This window comes from Mandrillus leucophaeus, unplaced genomic scaffold, assembly GCF_000951045.1.
Source record: "Mandrillus leucophaeus isolate KB7577 unplaced genomic scaffold, Mleu.le_1.0 Scaffold388, whole genome shotgun sequence".
Taxonomy (NCBI): Eukaryota; Metazoa; Chordata; class Mammalia; order Primates; family Cercopithecidae; genus Mandrillus; species Mandrillus leucophaeus.
Window position 1 is genome coordinate 1,061,873 of NW_012104120.1, and position 21,264 is coordinate 1,083,136.

Consider the following 21,264-nt stretch of genomic DNA (forward strand, 5'->3'; position numbering starts at 1 on the left):
GCCGCAGCCTGGCCTGGCTGCGAGGGGGGCTGGGCGGCAGTTGGAGGGGGGCCTGCCTGCTGGGTTGCCCCTGCAATGGCATGCGATGGCTATGTGATTGCAAGATGACAGCTCCCCTGTGAGGACCAGAGAGGGGATACATGTGCGCCCAGTTGCCTCGGAGTCAGCATATGTCCAAAATGTGAGAGTGTGGGGAACAGATATCCTCTCTGGACTGACTCCGTAAAGAAAAGCCCTCACCCCAAAGCTCATGCCACCCAAGGGAAATGGAACAAGATCCTGATTAAAATTCAGAATTAGCTGATTAACCAGCCCTTTATTTGGCAACAGTAATTTCAGTTGTTGAAGAAACACATCAAAGGTCTTTATTAATCTTTGGACATGTAGCCTTCAGGATTGCAGGGGTAAGACGTGCTTTCAATTTGCCTTTAAAATCATTTCCAAAGCATCAGAGCAGGAGGAGAGGAAGCAGTGGCTTTCTTAAGAAGGGTTCCCAGTGAAGTGAGGGTGTAGTGAGTCCCTGGCCCACTGCCCCTCAGCTTAACCCTGGGGCAGAAGGTCCTGATCTTTGTCTTGCCTCTAGCAGGATTTCTTCTCCATTGATAGAATTCAAGGGCTCCTATGAACTTGATGGTGAAAAAAAATACATGTTTATTTTCATTAACTCTAACTGAAACTTAGCATTAACTAATGTTATAAATGCAAGCAACCAACCACAGTGGTATTAGTGACTTTTTCACCAGTAGGCACCATCCACAGATATTTTCATATCACTTGAAAGTGGTTGCAAATTTATCAAAGTATCATGTTTTCTCATTATGATTTCAGTTAGGCCTACTGCTAGTTAGTCAACAAAAAGGAATATAGTCACTATGTTGCAAAATTGTTTTTAAATATTTTTGATAACTATATTCTAATGTAATTTCTTCCTTTGTAACTCCGCATATTTTATGTATTTAAAAATATTCTTTTAAGAAGGGGTTCACTGGCTTCCCTAGACTTAGAAAGGGGCCCAAGACCCACCTAAAAAGTTTAAGGACCCTTGAGAGGGAAGGAAAGGACCACGTCAAGCCCATGTTCTTCCAGAAAGCTCCCAGATACAGTCTATGCTACATTTCAAAGGACTATTTGCAAACTTGTGAACAGGCTGTTCCCTCTACTTGGTAACTTTGGGCTCTGTGAGCCAAAATAGTTACTTTTCTTGGAGGGCTCACAATGCAATAATTGAAAAATTGCTGGAAAAAGCTGCTGTTGGTGTGTAAAACACGACCCATTTGTAATTTTTTAAAATCTTGCAGTGTCAAATGAGAGGCCATCCTATTAAGAGCTTCTGAACCTCAGACTTGTAGCTTTTAAAAAACCAGAGAAAAGCATTTTATTTATTTTGAAAACTACATCACAGTGTGTTCACCTTCCCATTAGGATAGCTCCCATTTGTTCTGAACCAGTTTTCAAAAATGGTTTGCCTGGAGGTGAGATGATCGGGTCTCAGCCTGGGACTTAGTGAATCTCTCCTTATAAATGATCAGACCATCTTTCAGTAGTCCCTTCCCCCACTCCCACCCCTACTTTCCTCCTTCTCCATGTGCCCCTCACTTCCCCTCTGTCCCCCTCTCCCCTTCCCCCCCAGAATGCCTCTGACCTGCACCGGCTGGGGGTAACCTCTCCTCATGGGTAGTTTTGTCTCTGCTGGGGCCATACACAATCGAGGCCTGTGAAAAGGAGGGTGAGTCCGCAGGAGGCCCGCACAAGCTGGGCTATTCGGAATCCGTGTCCATTAAAGCCTTCTGGCTCTCCTTAACTCATTCCCGCTCCATTCAAGCCAGCCTGAGGGTCAGGCTTTAGCCAGCACTAAAACCTGTAGGGTACAGATTCTCTGACATTGTTGGGAAAGAATTAAGGCATCAGCCAGGGACGGCTAATATTTCTTGCCTCATTTTATTGCTGAACAGCGGGACTGTAAAGTCTTGAACACGAGCACTGTGGCCCCCTTTCATGTAGCCGAGATGATGGGATAAAAATGTGTTTGGTGAAGCAATTCAGATTACCACTGGGTCACATCCTCGCTGGCTCTCAGCACGGCCCTTGAAACAGCATCACTGTGACAAGAAACAATCTCTGTGCAATTTCAGCTCATGCAGAACAGTTTTTCTAGTGTGGAAATGAGGCTAATTGTGGAGCTTGCCCACGAGAATGTTTTGTTTTTAATAGCTCAGGCCACAGCTCAAAATAAGAGTTGAGATGGCAGATTGTGGAGACAAGTCCTCAGATCTGTGATTTCTGACAGCTTCCTGCAAAATTATCGTGGTTCTGGGAGTTCGTACACTGCAATTACCAGGGGTGCTGAAGTCTTGAACTTGCTGATTGGAGTGAACAGTGTTCTCTCCAGACAGATAAGAGGGGGCCCTTAGTTCTCTAGGTCTCCTTGCTGTGCACTCTGGGATAGCAGGGTTTTCTTCAGCTCAGAAAGTCGTGAGCAAGGAGTGAAGGGACTCCGTAGTTATGAAGCTCTGCACCCAAGTAAGGAAGTAAAGAGAGGCCATCCTATTAAGAGCTTCTGAACCTCAGACTTGTAGCTTTTAAAAAACCAGAGAAAAGCATTTTATTTATTTTGAAAACTACATCACAGTGTGTTCACCTTCCCATTAGGATAGCTCCCATTTGTTCTGAACCAGTTTTCAAAAATGGTTTGCCTGGAGGTGAGATGATCGGGTCTCAGCCTGGGACTTAGTGAATCTCTCCTTATAAATGATCAGACCATCTTTCAGTAGTCCCTTCCCCCACTCCCACCCCTACTTTCCTCCTTCTCCATGTGCCCCTCACTTCCCCTCTGTCCCCTTCTCCCCTTCCCCCCCAGAATGCCTCTGACCTGCACCGGCTGGGGGTAACCTCTCCTCATGGGTAGTTTTGTCTCTGCTGGGGCCATACACAATCGAGGCCTGTGAAAAGGAGGGTGAGTCCGCAGGAGGCCCGCACAAGCTGGGCTATTCGGAATCCGTGTCCATTAAAGCCTTCTGGCTCTCCTTAACTCATTCCCGCTCCATTCAAGCCAGCCTGAGGGTCAGGCTTTAGCCAGCACTAAAACCTGTAGGGTACAGATTCTCTGACATTGTTGGGAAAGAATTAAGGCATCAGCCAGGGACGGCTAATATTTCTTGCCTCATTTTATTGCTGAACAGCGGGACTGTAAAGTCTTGAACACGAGCACTGTGGCCCCCTTTCATGTAGCCGAGATGATGGGATAAAAATGTGTTTGGTGAAGCAATTCAGATTACCACTGGGTCACATCCTCGCTGGCTCTCAGCACGGCCCTTGAAACAGCATCACTGTGACAAGAAACAATCTCTGTGCAATTTCAGCTCATGCAGAACAGTTTTTCTAGTGTGGAAATGAGGCTAATTGTGGAGCTTGCCCACGAGAATGTTTTGTTTTTAATAGCTCAGGCCACAGCTCAAAATAAGAGTTGAGATGGCAGACTGTGGAGACAAGTCCTCAGATCTGTGATTTCTGACAGCTTCCTGCAAAATTATCGTGGTTCTGGGAGTTTGTACACTGCAATTACCAGGGGTGCTGAAGTCTTGAACTTGCTGATTGGAGTGAACAGTGTTCTCTCCAGACAGATAAGAGGGGGCCCTTAGTTCTCTAGGTCTCCTTGCTGTGCACTCTGGGATAGCAGGGTTTTCTTCAGCTCAGAAAGTCGTGAGCAAGGAGTGAAGAGACTCCGTAGTTATGAAGCTCTGCACCCAAGTAAGGAAGTAAAACAAACCCTGGGTAGTTTTGAAAAGCAAGCTTGTTTGGTTTCATCAAGAATCTGTCCCCAAATAAATGTTCCCAAGTGATTGTTTAATGATATTGTCCAGTTAATTTGTAGCGGAGCTAGTGTGTGATTCTAACTAGCTCTGTAACCCTGGGGCAGCCCCATTGCCTCTCTGGAATCCTGGGAGCCTCTTCTTTAAGTGAGAAGTCTGGCCTCCAGGCTCTGCTGCAGCTCCTGTACTCTCCTCCTGGTTCTGTGGCCCCATGTTAACACGTTCTTGGAAGTGAGGGGGTTCCCATGACCCTGTGGAGTCAATTGGGACTAGATTCACATCCCTGTTTTCGCTGCTACTTATCTGTGTGATGTTAAGCAAGTTATTTGCCTTCTCTGGATGTCAGTTTTTTCGACTCTAAGATGGGGACAAGAGCAGGCTAGTATGAGGATTCTTGGCCAGATTTTAAAGTGAGATGATACTAACTAAATTGCATTGATCATTGGGATCGTTCTTTTCATTTGCTGTGTGTTTGAAAGAAGTTGTAGCACATTTAAAGTGGACCCAGACTGGCAGATTTGGTGAGAGGTTCAAGCCTGGCTGTTCTCTGCCGGGAATTTACTCTGCAGAGGAAATTCGTTTCTTAGTGCACAGTGCCAACAACTAAAAAAAAAGAAAAAAAAAAAAAAGGAAAGGGAATGTTTCCTTGATGAGGAAGTCATAGACCTCTACTAAGGAACTGTTATGCTGTTATTGTCTGTGTCTACGGATTCTTGTCCAAAGATTGGGAGGATGATTCACAGCTCTTCATCTAGATTTTCAAAGCTCCTGACTCTTAAGGACAAAAGAAATGCAAGTGAGTCCCTGTTCCCGTTGGGGTATGAGCTGTGGGGCGCTAGAGACAGGAACCCCAGGGCCTCCCCAGGCCGCCAGGCCAGAGCGTAATAAATCTGTGAAATAACAAGCACAAAGGACTTTATAATCAATGACAGATTTTATTTTTGCTCTGGCAAAATCCATCCGTGGAGTTAACATTTTATAGGGAAATAACTACCCATTTTGTGACTCCTCCTCAGCCCATATTCTCTTTCTTAAAGTTGGGAAAAGCTCAGAGAATCAAAGTTAGCTCCTCTGAGAACCGTGGCAAGAGAAAGCATGACTTCCCCTGGGCGGGGACCCAACTCTCCCGTTACTTCCTAGGGTGGTGGGGGCCATTCATTTCTGTTTTGCTAAAATACCCGTGACATGTGAATAAACTAGGATTACAGAACATTGTCTCAGTCAGTAATCTGAGCCGGCATGGGCTCTGGTTTGATGAAATATGGTGCTCTCTGAGCAAACATGGGAATTGGTATTACTTCTCGTTAAAGCTGAACAGTGGGGCTATTTAGAACTGACGCATGAATGCAGCACTGTGGGGAGTGACAATTTGAAGGGAACCGATTTGGGGGAGGAGGGCAGTGGTGTGTGTGTGTGTGTGTGTGAGAGAGAGAGAGAGAGAGCGAGCCAGCCAGTTAAGAGGAGTCTATGGGAGAGGCAGCCAAGGGGATACTTTGAAAATTAGGACCCCTTTGTAGCTTCACAGTCTCCTTATCACTCCCAAATAATCTTGCTCAAAACCTTTGACTACTGTCCTTCATGGGATGGATAAAGCCTTCTGTCCTTGTCCCGGCATTTAAGCCCTAACCATCTGGCCTCTCTGTCCTGGTGGAGTCTTTCCCCAGCCTCTGTTCCTATGCGTCTCTCCTGTCCCAGAATTTACAGCAGCTTCATTCCTTGAGTTCTCATCCTAGGCCCCTCCCCATGGCTTTAAGGTGGCTGTAGCTAATTCCCCTGTCGCCAGCACCCAGGCATTCGTGGCCTCAGTTGCCAAGACTTCTGTCTGCTGAGGGCTCACAGTGGAGCCCTTCCTCAGGAAGGTCGACAGGAGCAGCCTCACTCAAGTTATCTCACACTTCAGGGACAGCCAAACCCAGTGACTAGGTGCAGGGGCCTGGAAAGCACCGTAGGGCCACCTGGCTCCAAGGCTGTCTATACCACTGTGTCATTTAGCTTCTCCCTCTGGTTATCCTGGTCCCCCCGCTCCCTTATTGGTGTGGTCCCCCTAGCACTCTCCCATACACTTCTGCACTCAAATTTCTATCTCAGAGTCCCTACCCTGAGTTACCCAACCTGAGATAGTTCATGCCAGGAGTGATCTAAGGAAGTGGACTGTAAGGTGGTATCTGAGGCCCTCATCATCTGACATTTACTGGCAACGAGGGCTCTGTGGCGCTGTAACTGGAGTACCCATAGCCTGATGCTGTGGTGGTGAGCTGGAGGGGTCACTTTCTTAGGGGTTAGAGAGGTTCAGGGGAAGGAATAATTCTGAAGACAGTGGGATTGTCAAGTGCCATGGATGCATTGGAGATAGACAATAAAAGGTTGAGAGCAATGAAACACTAATTTAAGGCAGAGTGAGAACTGGAGGATTGTGGCACCATATAAAGAAACCCTCAATTCTTACAGGCAGTCCTGCTGAGGACCGGGCTCAGGACTTACATATGAAGATAGCAGAGCTCCAGGAATGGTTTGATTCTTAACCCCAACACTTCTGTTATGCCAAATTCAGGCCCTTCTTAACCTCAGCACTTCTGTTATGCTAAAGTCAGGGGTCGGGCCCTGAGACTTGGAGAGGGGGCATCTTGGTGGATGTACTCAAGGGTCTTAAAACCCTATACTTCCTTGAACACTCTGGGCCTGGGGAGGTGGGCTCTGCCCACTTTGCTTGAAGATGATAAAGATGTAGCATGCACTCCTCTCATAATCTACCCTTACCTGTCCCCTGGCTGCCAGATGAAACCTGGGCTTATGTCACCACCTCGCTCAGCCAGGGAAGTCCTGGTGAGAGGTGAGGCCAGCTGGATTTCCTGGGTCAAGGGGGCACTTGGGAAACTTTCCTGTCTTACCAGAGGATTGTAAAACGCACCCATCAGGAACTTTCCTGTCTTACAAGAGGTTTGTAAAATGCACCAATCAGTGCTCTGTAAAATGCACCAATCAGCGCTCTGCAAAATGCACCAATCAGTGCACTGTAAAACGCTAATTAGCTCTGTAAAACACACCAATCAGGAGGATCCTAAGAGTAGCCAATCACAGGAAGGATTAAAAAAGGGCATTCTGATAGGTCAGAAACGGAACATGGTAGGGGACCAATTAGGGAATAAAAGTTGGCCACCCCAGCCAGCAGTGGCACTCGGGTCCTCTTCCATGCTGTGTAAGCTTTGTCCTTTTGCTCTTCACAATAAACCTTGCCACTGCTCACTCTCTGGGTTCGTCCCATCTTTAAGAGCTGTAACATTCACTGCGAAGGTCAGTAACTTCATTCTTGAAGTCAGCGAGACCCGGTACCCACGGGCGGAACCAACTCCGGACACACCGGGCCCACCACGGGGAAGAATACTGTAGACTGGAGGATCTGCGGAGTCACCGGGTATAAGCAGGACCTGAGGGAGTATGATTGGGATGGGCCCCAAGGGTGCTGAATCAAGGGGGACTGAATATGGAAGTGAATAAGGGAGAGTTCGTCAATCCAGGAGCATGATTCCATGATACCGGTTTTCCACCGTGGCAAGGGCCCTAGGGCATGGGGCTGATATGTTTATGGGTTGGCCCTTGGACACTTGGAAAAAGCAATGGCGTGCCCTAAGTGACATGTCAATGCTGAAATAGCTGTGGTAAGTGATAGAAGAATGGACTGAAGGCTCAGAGAGCAGACATGCTGGATTAGAAATGGTACACAGGCTGGAAAGCCACCAGCCTATATGTTCCATGGAAGGACTCAGAGGACTCTCCATTTACCAAAGTGATAAGAAATCCAATGGTGAAAGGGGCAACAGCAACATGCAAAGCTCAGGGATGGCTTCTATCTGTAGGCTGGGGCTGAGGGTAGAGGGTATTGTTACTGATCTGGGCTCCCTAGCAGAAATGAGGATGAAAGGATCCCAAAATAATGGAGTACTTTGCTGTCCAAATCAAAGTAGATGCACTTATCAAAATGAGAGGTGCGGTCAGATTTCAGCCAGGGTTCCCGACTCCTGGGGAGCTATGAAGATGCTTAATCAAACCTGCAGTCTCTGGGAGTCGTATTGATGGGCAGCCCACAAGAGCACCATTCAATTTGTACAAACTGAGACAAATCAAGGATGGATAAATGAGGCCGAGGGCAGCCACTCCAAAAACAGTCACAATCCCTTGATGGGCTTGAGTCAGTTTCTATACCTGAACACTTTGAGTGAGGGAGAGGCTGGGACCTCAGGAGGAAGGCGCCTGCAAACACCACAGCAAGGATAGATGGTGGTGATTTCCTATCCTTCTCCAAAGGGACCTATCACCATTTACTCAGGCAACCACTGAACCTGAGGGAAGGGAAACATCCAGACACGTCAAGAATAAATGGACATATGGTCCAGGTTGACATTGATACCAAGGACCCAAGGCCTCATTATCACTCCCCTGCTAGAGTGGATTTTGTGGAAACCAGATGTTCAATGAATCCTGGTGCAGCCCAGCTCACTGGGCTTGTGGACTCATCCACAGCGGTTTCCCTACTCCTCAAATACAGAATTGCAACAAACATCCTTGGTAGCTGGCAGAACTTTACATGGGTTCCTTGGCTTACAGGGCAAGAGTTAGAAGAGTGGGGAAGGCACGTTGAAACTTGTGGGATAAGAGTTACCATAGTAGAGGAGTCCAAGGAGAAGTGTCTGAAACCATTCCCTCATCCCTGTCCTGGCCAGATTAATAAATCAAAATCAGTGTCATGTCCCAAGGGAAATGGTAGTGATTAGTGCCATCCTTAAAAACCTAAAGGATGCAGCTGTTATGGTTACACACTCTCCTCATTTAATTCACCAGTCTGGCCCCTACAGGAAACCAGACGTATGCTAGAGAACGACAGTGATGACTGCAAATTCACCAAGCGATGTGTGAATAGCCCTTACCACAGCATCTGTGCCAGATGTGGGATCTTGGCTAGAGCAGATTGACATGGCTTCTGGAATCTGGTATGTCACCTCTGACCTGGTGAATGTATTCTTCATCCCATTCAAGAACACAGAAGCAGTTTTCATCCCCATGGGGCAGGTCCCAGTATACATTTACTAGTATGTGTATTTCTTGTCCTAGGGCCATGTTAACTATACCACTTCTGTCATGAGAGATCAAATGGACATTGCCGTCAGAGCCTCAGTCAGCATCACAAAACTCAGAAAGCATTTGATATCCTCCTTCAGGATCCTGTGTGACAGAGCATGGGACCAAGGGACTCACCTCGCAGCAAAGGAGGCACCAGAGTGAACACAGGCTGATGGGATTGACCAGTTCTGGCACATCCCCGTGATAGAGCATTGGAAAGTGCAGCTGAAGCACCATCTGGAGAGGATGCTCTGAGAGGGTGGGAGGCCATCCTCCACAACACAATACTTACCCCAGACCAACGGCCAATGTGTGTTGCTGTGTCTCAGTCAGTAGAAATCATGGGTCCAGGAACCAAGGCACAGAAACAGGAGTGGCATTGCTCATCGTAACACTTAGTGGCCCACCCGGGGACTCTGTGCTCCCTGAGTGCTCAGCATAGGGGGTGTAAAGGTCCTGGTGCCCGGAGGAGGAATGCTTCCTCCAGGGGACATGGCAAATTCCCTTTTCACGTTCAGTGACAGGTGCTGTCAAGCCTCCCAGCTCCTATGTCTAGAGACTGGTGGGGAGTAGGGGAGTCTCCATCCTGCACAGGTCATCAAACCTGTGCTGTCACACACTGGGGCAGAGAGGATGTGTTTAGCATCCAGGTGATCTACTGGATCATTTCCTGGTACCTCCCTGCCCAATTATGATGACAAATGGACAAGGCCAGGAGCCACAGCTTGAGAAGGGCATGACAACTCTCTGGGGCGAGAGTCGGCGCCACCCACCATGTGAGCCCCTAGAGCAGCAGAGGCACTAGCCAAGGTGGAGGAGAACCTGGAGAACCTAGAATGGGTGGCAGAGGAGGGAGGTGGTGAGTACCCGTGGTCCTGAGCCCAGCTGCAGCACAGGCACTGTGATCACCCCTTTCACTTCTTCCTCTTGTAAGTATTCCCGGGAAAAAAGAGACAAGGCAGCGTCCTGGGGGAGCTGTTCCCAGGTAGAACGGGACTCTACAAAACAAATGGATGCAGCTGTGGAGAGGGACGCCTGTAGAGGATGTTATGGAGCTGCCCAGCTCTGCCCTTCAAGGTTGAGGCCCCCATTTCCCAGCTTTCAGGGGTGGTGCCTGCTGATGGCTCCTGGCTGAAACCCTCCCCAGGAATTGTCCTCTGCAGCCTAAAGGAGCTGCCCTGCCCGCAGCCATGCCTGCTTTTCCCCGGGGCAGCTGCATCTCCCAGCTGGGACCACATGGCAGTACAAAAGCCTGGGCTCCCTAGTCTCAATTTGGGACAACACTGAGGGGCCATCCCAGCCCCAGAGCTGCCTGTGGGAACAGCCACAGCCCCCATTGTTGTTGCATCCTAGTCAACTTCCCCCTCTGTCCAGCAGCCTCTCTCACCCCTTCTGGGTGGCGATATTCCCAGGTTCTGCCCTCATCAACCCACCATGTTCATTTTTCTACCCCGAGTCTGGTTCCGGGGCGCCGCACGTGAGATGGCAGGACTCGGGCACCTAGAGTGGCCGTGTGTCTCAACATGACAACTGCTTACTTCCTCATTCCCTTTCCACCTTTCTGAAAAATATCATTCTTCTTCTGGTATTTCTCTAACATCTCTCTCACACTTCCTGATTCCCGTTGTTCACAGGAAGAGCAGCTGGCAGGTTCATAAGAAATTCATGAGCCCATGCTTCTTTTATTTATTTTTATGGTTAACTTCTATTTATAACAAGGAATGCTGGTTTTCCATTTATACTTGAGATTTAAAGATTCTGTTTAAAATAAATTTAAGTAAAACAGAGTGAGTGGGTTTTTAAAAAAACAGCTAAGTAAATGATAGCGATGGCAGGCACGGTGAAGGTGGTTCACTGAAGGATGGCGACCTGGGCAATGCCTACACCAGCAATTTCTCCTGCCTGGGAGCCCCTCTGAGTCAGGTGAATAAGTGCCCTGCAAAAACCAGCCCCAAGACTCCATTCTTTGCCAAGGCACTGGCCCCTGCGTTTCAGAGATAGTCGTGTCTTCTCGTAAGATATGTCCCACTGTGTGGAATAATCTTTCTCCACGTCTCATCTGCATCAGGCCAGCAAGGGCCTCGAGCGCTGAATCTTTCTTACTCCCTGTTGTTGCTCAGGACCCCATGTGGGCCGAGACACAGGGCAGGATTTTAAAGTGGCCGCCAGAATTCTGCCCCTGGTGCATTTGCCCATGGCAATTCCATCCTGAGTTGGGGTGGAGCCTTTGAATATGACGCATGTCACTCCTGGGATTCGCTTGTGTTATATGGCAGAGGTGATGAGATTTTGTATGTATGTAATTTAAGGCCCCAAACCAGCTGATTCTGATGGAATGAAAAGGAAGATTATCCTGGGTGGGCCTGCCTTAATCCGGTGACAGCCCTTGAATGGAGGCCTAGGCCCTTTATGAAGAGAGGGCTCCCATGCTGGCCATGTCCTGAGAAAGGGTCCTGTCATGGGTCTCTAGGAGCTGGAGCCGTCGCTGATGACAGCCCACAGGAAAGCGGGGCCCTTGTACTATAGCTGCTAGGGGCTTGGGAGAGGGAGGACTTGGGCTCTGGAAAGGTCTGCAGCCTGGAGAACACCTGGATGGCAGCCATGTGGGAACCTGACTGGAGGCCCCAGCCAAGCTGTGCCCAGACTCCGGGTCCATGGAAGTTGTGAGATAACACAAGTGTGCTGTTTTAAGCTGCTAAACTTGTGGACGTGTGTTATGCAGTGTTAGGAAACTGGCACGGCAGCCTGGCAGACATTGGCCGAGCGAGTGTGCAAGCCTGCAGGGCATCCCGCCCACCGGCTCCTGAGATTCACGGGCACTTTCCACCTGGGGAGATGAGGCTGCCAGTGCAGGGAAGGGTTGGCAGCTGCTGCTGCCATTGAATTGCCCCTTACCTCACATGGTGCAGACAACGAACAGGCCAGGCACTGCTCAGGGTCACTTAAGGTGGAGCATGTCTGGGAATCACTTAAGGTGGAGCATGTCTGGGAACCCTTCTGAGCCTGGCCTCCTCAACCATGCTTTCGGTGCTGGCCAGTGCAGTGCCCACTCCGTGACCTGGAAGGCATCACAATCTCCTTTTTCTTTGGTGACTTCAGTTGTCAATGGATCTCCCCACACTGTCACCTCCCCATGGGGTCTGAGCAGCAGGTGGAATGTACCCTTCCTCTTCTCACCCACCCTCTGTCTCTGGGACACAGCGGCTCACCCCTCTGCCCCGGGCAGCCCTTCACCCTGGAGTTCTGCCTTGGGCACTCTGATGGCCTGGCCCCTCGCCCCAGTCTCCCCTACCCCACCCTCCACCTTGCCACTCCACCCCTCACTCGCTGTTTTGTCTGCCTGCATGGCTTCCTGCCTTCTTTCTTTCTGAAGCAGCTCTCTCCTTTCTGTGGAAGAAGACTTTCCCCAAACCGCACATGAGGCTCGTTGGAGCTGCCTGTCTGAGAGGCTGCCTAACTGCCATGCCAGGGGGTTGGTTTATGACCTTGCCGGTCCTAACACCTTCCCCCAGCCACAGTGAATCCCAGGATAAATCCTAAGTTGGGTTTATCATTGTTCTATAGGATTCTCCTAAGCAGACTTGGTGGTGAGAGCCCTGCTCTTCAGTTTGCTGAGGTGGAGTAATGTCAGGTGGCCAGACCTGGCTGGTGCTGCCAAGGTCCCTGTAATACAGAGACACCTGCCTCTAACTGAAGGGAACTGAGGCAGCAGAGGAGAGGAGGAGGAGGCAGAGGGGCAGGAAGAAGAGAAGGAGGAGGAGGAGGGAGGGGAAAGAAAAGGAGGAAGGGGAGGAGGAAGAGAAAAAAAGGAGAAGGAAGAGGAGGAGAAGAGATGAAGATGAGAGAAGAGGGAATGTGTTTTAGTTACAAATTATCCGCTAACTTATTATGGCTCAAAACAACACACGAGTTCTATCTCACAGCTTCTGTAGGTTAGTGGTTCAGCTGTGATTGAGCTCAGGGTCTTTCTCAAGGCTGTAGTCAAGGTGCAGGCTGAAATCTCCCTCATCTTGCACCTGCTTAAAAGCCCTCGAGGCTATGGACATGGTTCAGTTCTGGTCTCTTGGGCTGACAGCTCCATTTCTTGCTAAGTTCTGAACTCAGGATTCTCTGTTTATTCTGTGCCTTTTCTTTCAGAACGTCTCCATCCACTTCCCAATCCAGCATCTCCACCCAGACCTCAGGCTGGCATTCCCCAGTGGCTCTGGGATACCAAGTTTGCTTCCAGGGATCTTCTGCTGCTCCTTCTGTGCCTGCTCCCATATTGTGATGGTGCTGTGGAGCTGAAGGTTCATGGCTGGCTCCTCCCTCTTTTCCCCTCATCCCCAGCCAGCTGCCGGTCCTGTGAAGCTCGTCTCCTGGACTCCTTTCTGCCTGCTCTGCACATGCACACTTTCTTATCCAGGTCTTGATGCTCTCTTGCTGCTGGTCCCTATGCCAGACCCACTTCTTCAGGCTCCTTCCTCAAGACCACAGGGCAATCTTCCTCATGACAGAGGTGCCCCTGCCACATTCCTGCTTGTGGGACCCCACCTGTCTCCTTTCCGTGGCATGACGCTTGTGTCAGATGCCCACACATGGTCCCTATCCCTCTCCACACCTCTCTTTTAGGCACCTGCGTGTCTTCTCATTTCCTGCCCACATACTCCTTCCTCCCAAACACAGGCCTCCTCAGCCATTCTCTCAGCCTGACATATCATCCCCCAGACCTACCCTTGAATCTTCTCCACCTGCAAGTCCCAGGGTCAAGTTTGTCTCCCCCAGGAGCCCTCTCAGAATCCCCCACTGCCTCCACAGCCCTTTCCTTCCCCCTTGGAATGGGACTTGCTCCAGGCAGCCCTTTGTAAAGCTGTCCTGCAGGTGGCTGTCCTCTGCCTCAGGCTCATGGGGGGACAGTGGCTGATGAGAGTCTCTCCCATGGAAGGTGCCTGGGGAGTTAGGGAATTTGCTGCAGGACCATGGGAGGGGAGGAAGGGAACCATGACACAGGGGGCTGATGCCCTCGATGGCGTGAAGCCCCTCCACCCCCTTCTTTCCTCTGGCCTCCCTTCTGAGCACCAATCATGAGGCAGGAGGGTGGAAAAGTTCACAGCGGGAAATGCTCAGCTCTGAACAATTGTCAGTTTCCTATGATTCTAGCAGGATTTGCTACTCCTCCATGATTTACTCAGACATCATTGACGATAGAAGCCAAAGCTAAACCGGAACAACTGAGAATGAAGGATTAATTGGCTGAGATAACGAAACTGCCTAGAGGAAGGGGTGAGCTAGCCTTCTGGAAAACTCAAAGTAGGGACTTCCACATTGTCAGCCTCCCTCCCTGCCCTCCCTCCCCTTCCCTCCCTTCCCTTCCTTCCTCCTGTCCCCTTCTCTCCTCTTCCTTCCTCCCTCCTGCCCCTTCCCTCCTCCTTTCTTGTTCCCTGTCCCCTTCCCTCCTCCTCCTTGCTCCCTCCCTCCTCCTCCTTCTTCTTCCCTCCCTTCCTCCTCTTCCCTCTCTCCCTCCCTTCTTTTCTTCTCCCCTCTCTCCCTCTTCAGAATGAAAACAGCTTTGGTGTTAATTGACGACGTAATTACTGCTTGGCTACCGTAAAGTGAGAGTGATGTGTAAGGTAGCCCTATCAACATTCCGACTGCCATGTGGACCCACAGGCAGCAAATGTTTGCTCTCGGGGCCGGGCAGTCAATATTACAGACTTTGTGGGCCATATGGTTTTAACTGTGCCTGTGAATGCAACTATATACAATATGTCAATGCATGGGCATGGCTGTGTGCCAATAAAACTTTATATACAAAAATGATGGGCCGGGTGCGGTGGCTCAGGCCTGTAATCCCAGCACTTTGGGAGGCCAAGGCGGGTGGATCACAAGGTCAAGAGTTCAAGACCTGCCTGGCCAAGATGGTGAAACCCCATCTTTACCAAAACCACAAAAAATTAGCCGGGCATGGTGGCAGGTGCCTATAATCCTAGCTACTCGGGAGGCTGGGGCAGAGAGTTGCTTGAACCTGGGAGGAGGAGGTTGCACTGAGCCAAGATAGCGCCACTGCACTCCAGCCTTGGCAACAGACCGAGACTCTGTCTCAAAAATAAAAGTAAAAATAAAAAATAAAAATAAAAAAATGATGGTGGCCTGGATTTGGCCTGTGGGCTGTAGTTTGCCAACTACTGCCATAAACATTTTCTTCTGGTCTCAGGTATCAGCATGATTCTCTCCTATGACAGATTAGAGGAGGGGGTGAATGTATGGAGGTCATGAGTCCAGCATCTCTGAGCCCTCTCTGCCATGGTTTATGACCAAGGAGGAAAGGCATGACTCCCTGCCAGCTCAGGTTGGGGATGCCAGAGGTGGACTGATTGGCCTGGCATGAGGCAGGTGCCCAAGTCTGGATCAATTGTGGAAGGAGGTATGTGGCTCTTGGTGGTAGAGGGATTTGCTATTTGATGAAGGGTGAGCTGTTTGGGACATGCAAAATGATGAATGTCCAGTGCATTCTATATCCCTTGACCAGAGCCCAGCTTTTATGAAACCAGACTTACTTATTATGGTGGCATGATTTTTTAACAGGTAGATTGTTTTCACTTACTCTGTCCCATCATTTATTGTTTACACAGAAGTTCAGTGTGTTTCCTGACTCCTTCCCACCGTTGTGAATGTGCTCCAGGCTACAGAGTATCTCCCAACCGGTGTTCTTCAGTCCAGAGGACTCACAATATTGGCCTGCCGGGACCTTCTCGGTTTCTTGCTAACATTTCCCCTGTCGCCATGGCCCTTCTCCACGTGCCACCTCCTATCTCCAGTAGGTCAGACTCTGGGAGGCATTGGCGGGCTTACATCCAGCTGGATACCATCACAGCTAAAGCAATGCTGTGATCTGTGTGCCTCTACCTCTGTGGGTAGAGCCCTGATCCCCTCCCGTGGACCTAACCCGCCCCGTGCAGGTGGACCCAGCAAGCAGAGCTGTGGATTCAGGCTGGTGGCTGAGCCCCTCACACCTTGGAGACCCTGGGGCTCCTGCACATTGCCTCAGCACAGCCTCCTTCCTGGCTGCTAGGGCTGCTGTGCCCGGCTCACCTCTGGGGTCAGCCTCTCTGGGGCCAGCTTCTTGCTACCAGTACAAGGCTTTGGCAGGCTCCTCTGCTGAAAAATGCAGATAATGATGAACGTTCCTCAGGGTGCTGTGAAGAGCAAAAGGTGTGTGGAAAGCACATGCAGCTCTCGGCTCATCGCCGGGCTAGGGTGATCATCTTCATCTACCCTGAATCCTCCTGGTTTCAGCACTGAACATCCCGCATTTCAGGAAACCCTCAGTCCTGGGCCGAGGAAAGCTACAGTAAGTGCCACCAGGGCTGGCATTGCTGGTTTCTTCCTGTCCCACCGTGGCCTGCACAGAGACAATGTCCTCCTACACCTCCATTTCCAGCGTGGAGACGATCCAAGGCCATCGTGTGAACAGCTCCTCGGCCTGCTGGGTGAAGAACCCAGAGATCAATCCACACTCTGGCCTCCACCTGTGTGTGCCGGCCTCAGCCTTGGTTCCTTCCCTCTCAGGCCATCCTAGGAGAAGCCAGGTCCTCTGGTGGCGGGGCGGGGAGTTGTGGCAGTGCCCTGCTGCCCACGAAACCTGGCTCCTGAATCCTCCAAGCTCATGCTGCTGCTCACTCAGGGTTGTGGGATCGCCAGCCCCCAGCCACCCCTCTGCTCCCTTCCACATCCTGCTGTGCCAACCGGGCCCCATACACATGCATACGATGACCCCCTGCCTGGCCAAGCTCTGTCCACACCCCTCCATCCTCCTCCGATGCCAGGTGCTGCCTCCTGGGACTCCCTCTGTTCATGATAATATGCATTGATGCCCTTCTCTGGCATTTAGCTGTTTTCAGGGAGGAGTAAACTGCATGGTGGGCTGGACATGGTGAGCACAGGGTGAAACAGACTGCAAAGGAAACTAGATGGTTAGGTCGGCACCTTCTATGGACATGGGGGCCATTGGGAGGGCAGTCAGCAGGGAGGGGGCTGCATCGAGAAGGGCTTGGAAGATGGGCTGCAGAGATTCCCAGGAGGGAGGTAGTGAGGGGCTGCCACCAGGGTCTTCTGCTTCCTGGGAAGGACTTGTCGGGGAGACCTCCTCTTCTCCTGTGTCCACAGTGCCCGTGTCACGCTGCAGCTGCCGCTGGCTCCACGGAACGGGAGCTCCTGAGCCTCTGCACTGTTTCTGCTGTCAGGACCAGCCTGACAGTTAAAGCCAATGCCCTCCAAAGCCAACTAGACTTGGGATGGATTCTTCTAGTGCCACTTTGCCCAGTGATGTCCTTGCTTCAGGTTCAAATTAACCAAATGAACATATTGCATGAGATGATTTCAGCCCTAAATGAAGCAGTTGGAATTCTACTAGATTTCCCCTGATTTTCCTCCTTGTGAGCATTTGTTGTTACCCAGTCTAGCACTCTAGTGTTTATTACATATTTCTACTTTAGGTAAAACTCATCAGACAGAGTGCTTCTCAATATGCATTCCTCTGCGGGGCTTGCTGTTTCCTTCTGCCCATTTTGGTACACAGTACAGCTTTTGGTGTCTGTCCCCACTTTCAGGGGTGCCCTCTGTGACCAGGGACCCCAAGAAAGCTTCACTCATGATGCTATATTAGCACCTGCACCCCCACATCAGAGCTGTCAGGCAAAAATACCAACTCACAGGGGGCTGAATAGATGCTTTCTTATTATAAATGTGCATACAACTCATTGGACAATACATGGAACATCTCCAAAGCAGAGACAGAAAGAATTCTCTATTTTTATAACACCCAGACTTACCATTACCAGGTGGTTCAAGTCTCTTCCATCCTTTCTCTGTGAATGTCTTATTTTTCATACAGTTGATCTGTCTGTAGTCAATAGATGTGGATTTTCTTTTTGTCACTAAGTGTTAGAACATAAGCATTTGTTTAATATCACAAATAAACTTTCAAAAACATACACCACAGAGTGTGGAATAATAGGCATTAGAGACTTGGAAGGGTGGGAAGGTGGGAGGGGTGAGAGATTACATAAAGGGTATAGTATATACTATTTGGGTGATGGTTATAGTAAAAGCCCAGACTATGTAATTTATCCATGTAAGAAAACTGGATTTGTACCCTCTAAATCTATATTAAAACATATTTTAACAGACTGTATATTTCTTTCTTTCTTTTCTCTTTTTTTTTTTTTTTTTTTTTGAGACACAGTCTCACTCTGTTGCCCAGGCTGGAGTGCAGTGGCACAATCTTAGTTCACTGCAAATCTCCACCTTCTGGGTTCAAGCAATGCTCATGCTTCAGCCTCCCAATTTGTTGGGAATACAGAGGTGTGCACCACCACGCCTGGTTAACTTTTTTTTGTTTTGTTTTGTAGTTTTAGTAGAGACAGGGTTTCACCATGTTGACCAACCTGGACTTGAACTCCTAGCCTCAAGTGATCTGCCAGTCTCAGCCTCCCAAAGTGCTGGGACTACAGGCATGAGCTACTACGTTCAGCCAATTGACTGTGTATTTCATTCGTTAGCTTTGCCATGGTTCAGTTAACCAATCTTCCCTTGCTGTTTATTCCAGTTTTCTCATATTATAAACAATATCAAAAAGAACATCTTTGTGCCTAAATACCTTTTTTCATATTTATAATTATTTTGGCTTTTGCAAATAATTTGCTAAATAGTACCAAAGAACAGATTTGCAGAAGTGAAATTATTTGCTCAAAGAGTACAAATATTTGCAGAGCTTTTGTACATATTTAAAACTGCTATCCCCAAAATAGTGATATTACTAAGCTTATTTTTTATGTATCAAGTTTTACACTTTTATAAAGGCAAGTATAATTCTTCTTCATGTCATTGATATTTCTAAGCCTTGTGACATCTCTCTCCCTAGGTTAAATATTCAGTTATAGTTTCTTCCTGCATAGCTTAAGTTATTGCATTTAATTGTTATTATTGTATGTTGTTACAGCTAACTATTTGGTTTGGGTGGGATTTCTTTTGGCCCACCCTGTGAGGCACATGGGTTTGAATGGCTGGCTTATGACTCACCTGGGGCATGAAAATAATTAAGAATAACCTGGGCTCCTCAGCCATGCTCCTTCTCTGAACCCGTCAGCTTCTATGCATTCTTTCTGATGGCTGGAAGGGCTTCTATTTGGGGTGTCAGGAAGTGTGAGATGCTGTGGGGCTCCACGGAATGGGTGGGCGGGTGACCCCTACATGGTGTGGCAGAGGAAGCCTCCCCCCAGGTGGCTCTGCTGTCATCTCTGCACCCCAGAACCCTGGCCTAACCCCAGGACTCCATAAGACCTGCTGAGCAGCAAGGCTATTCCCCCATCTTGAGTAACCACTCTGTCAGGTTATGTCTGGCGGGAAGGATGAGCTTTGTGTCACCTGCTGATGACAGAAGGCTGGAGCAGGTGCTGGAATGCCCCTTGGGTGCAACTAGGGAGACGCTAGCCCTGCCTCCCCAAGCCAGGCTCACAGGCCTTTTGGAGTCCCGATTTTGGACTCCCACTGCACCCTGTGGGACTTGGAGATTTTTTTTTTCTCTTCAACATCCACGTGGAGATGCTTCCTGAGGAACTTCCATGAGCTGAGCACTGGGGCAGGTAGTTCTGGGTTTGCAGAAACTAAGAGCAGGGGTGTCCAAAGCTGGTCAGGGGGTGGCAGCTTCTGGGGACTGAGAATAAGGTCAGGGCATAAGGTGAGGACAGAGGGGCGGGTGGGAGGTGGCAGCAATGGCAGGGCTCTCACTGGGGGACCCTAACGGGGCCTGAGTGGAGAGGCCCAAAAGGCTTCCTGGAGGTGGTGACTGAGCTGGGAAGGAAGCAGCACAGGCAAAGAAGGACAGGCTTTGCAGGCAGGGCTCAAAGAAATGCAGGCAGAGAGGGGAGCAGCCATGAGTTTCCCAGGAACTGCAAGTGTCTGGCTAAAGTGGGAGGTCAGGATACCCCTGGACTTCGGAGGCATTCAGGCAATCACAGACAGCAGGACGACGGCGTCAGGACCCTGGAGAGGAGGAGGCAGCGGCGTCTGCTAGCTGCTGGAGCAGAGTGGCCTTGCAGGCAGTTCAGAGGCCCAGGGACTGTCATGGGCAGAGGCATAGGGCTCGGTCCTTGCTGAGGCTGGGCACTGAACAAGGTGGTGCATGAGACAAAGCTTGGAGTCCGGTCATCATCCGCCTCCTCAAGCTGCCACCCTAGCTGGAGCTGGATTCAGGAGGCGACAGCCCTTTGTTCTCACGGGGGTGGTACCTGGCTTCAGACAGACCTGAAGGAGGTTCTCTCCAGACCTGGAGGAGGTCTATGGAAGGCAGCAGACAGGGAGAGTGGCTCTCCTGACCAGACAGCAAGGGGTGGAGGAGAAGCCGGCTGTGGCTGCATGACCTCGAATGACCTTTGACTCCACAAGCATAGTGCCTGTGTAACATGTGCCTTGACAGTGCATCTTGAGGTTTAAACATCATTCTTTAAATCACCCTCCATGATGCTAGGTCTCCTACCCCTCAGAGTGACGGGGCAGCTGGCTGGTGTTTTTTAAGTGGACCACCCACAGCCTTGCTGAGACACCTCTTATGTCCAGAAGCCAGGTGTCCGGGTCCCTATGCAGCTGTGGTGCCATTGTTTCCTGGACCCTCGCCACCTTGGGGGCCCGTCAGCGCCTCTCTGGAGCCTACAGAGGCACCTGGCAGGCTGGCAGGCAGCTTTTATGTGCCTAGTTAGGGTTTTATGGTGCAGCCGGGAGGATCTGCGTCTGACAAGGCGTGCATGTGGCTGTGGCGTCTGTGTTCCTGGCCGGGCCTGCCTGAGAGCAGAGACTGGCGGGGTCACCCTGGGGACCGTGCTCCGAGGCCCAGTCACAGAACAGGGGTCCCGGTCATTCTGGCTAAGCCTTGCCCCTCCTGAGGTATTCATTTCCATTTGTTCATGAAAGGGCAGGGCTGAGCCAGGCCCAAGAGGTGGAGGAAGTGGGGCAGGGAGGCCTCCCAGCCTGGGGGAGTTCTGGGAGTGCTCCTCCAACTCTGCCAGGGCCAGCTCCAGATCCTGGAAACTCAGAGGACAAGCTGCAGGACCAGCCACCCCCCTACCCCTCTCTCTGTGCAGTTTGTATTCCAGTGGGCAAGGTGACAATAAACCCTTAAGTAGACAATGTAGTCAGTCACAAGATGGTTTCTGGCAGGGTGGCTCCAGGAAAGACAGGAGGCAGGGCCAGCTGGGAGGATGTGACAGTGGCAGGTGGTTGGGTTCACCTGGGGAGGAAAGGCCTGCAGAGACCCGATGAAGCTTAGTTGCCAACCATCAAAGGGCAGGCGAGGGGACCACTTAGC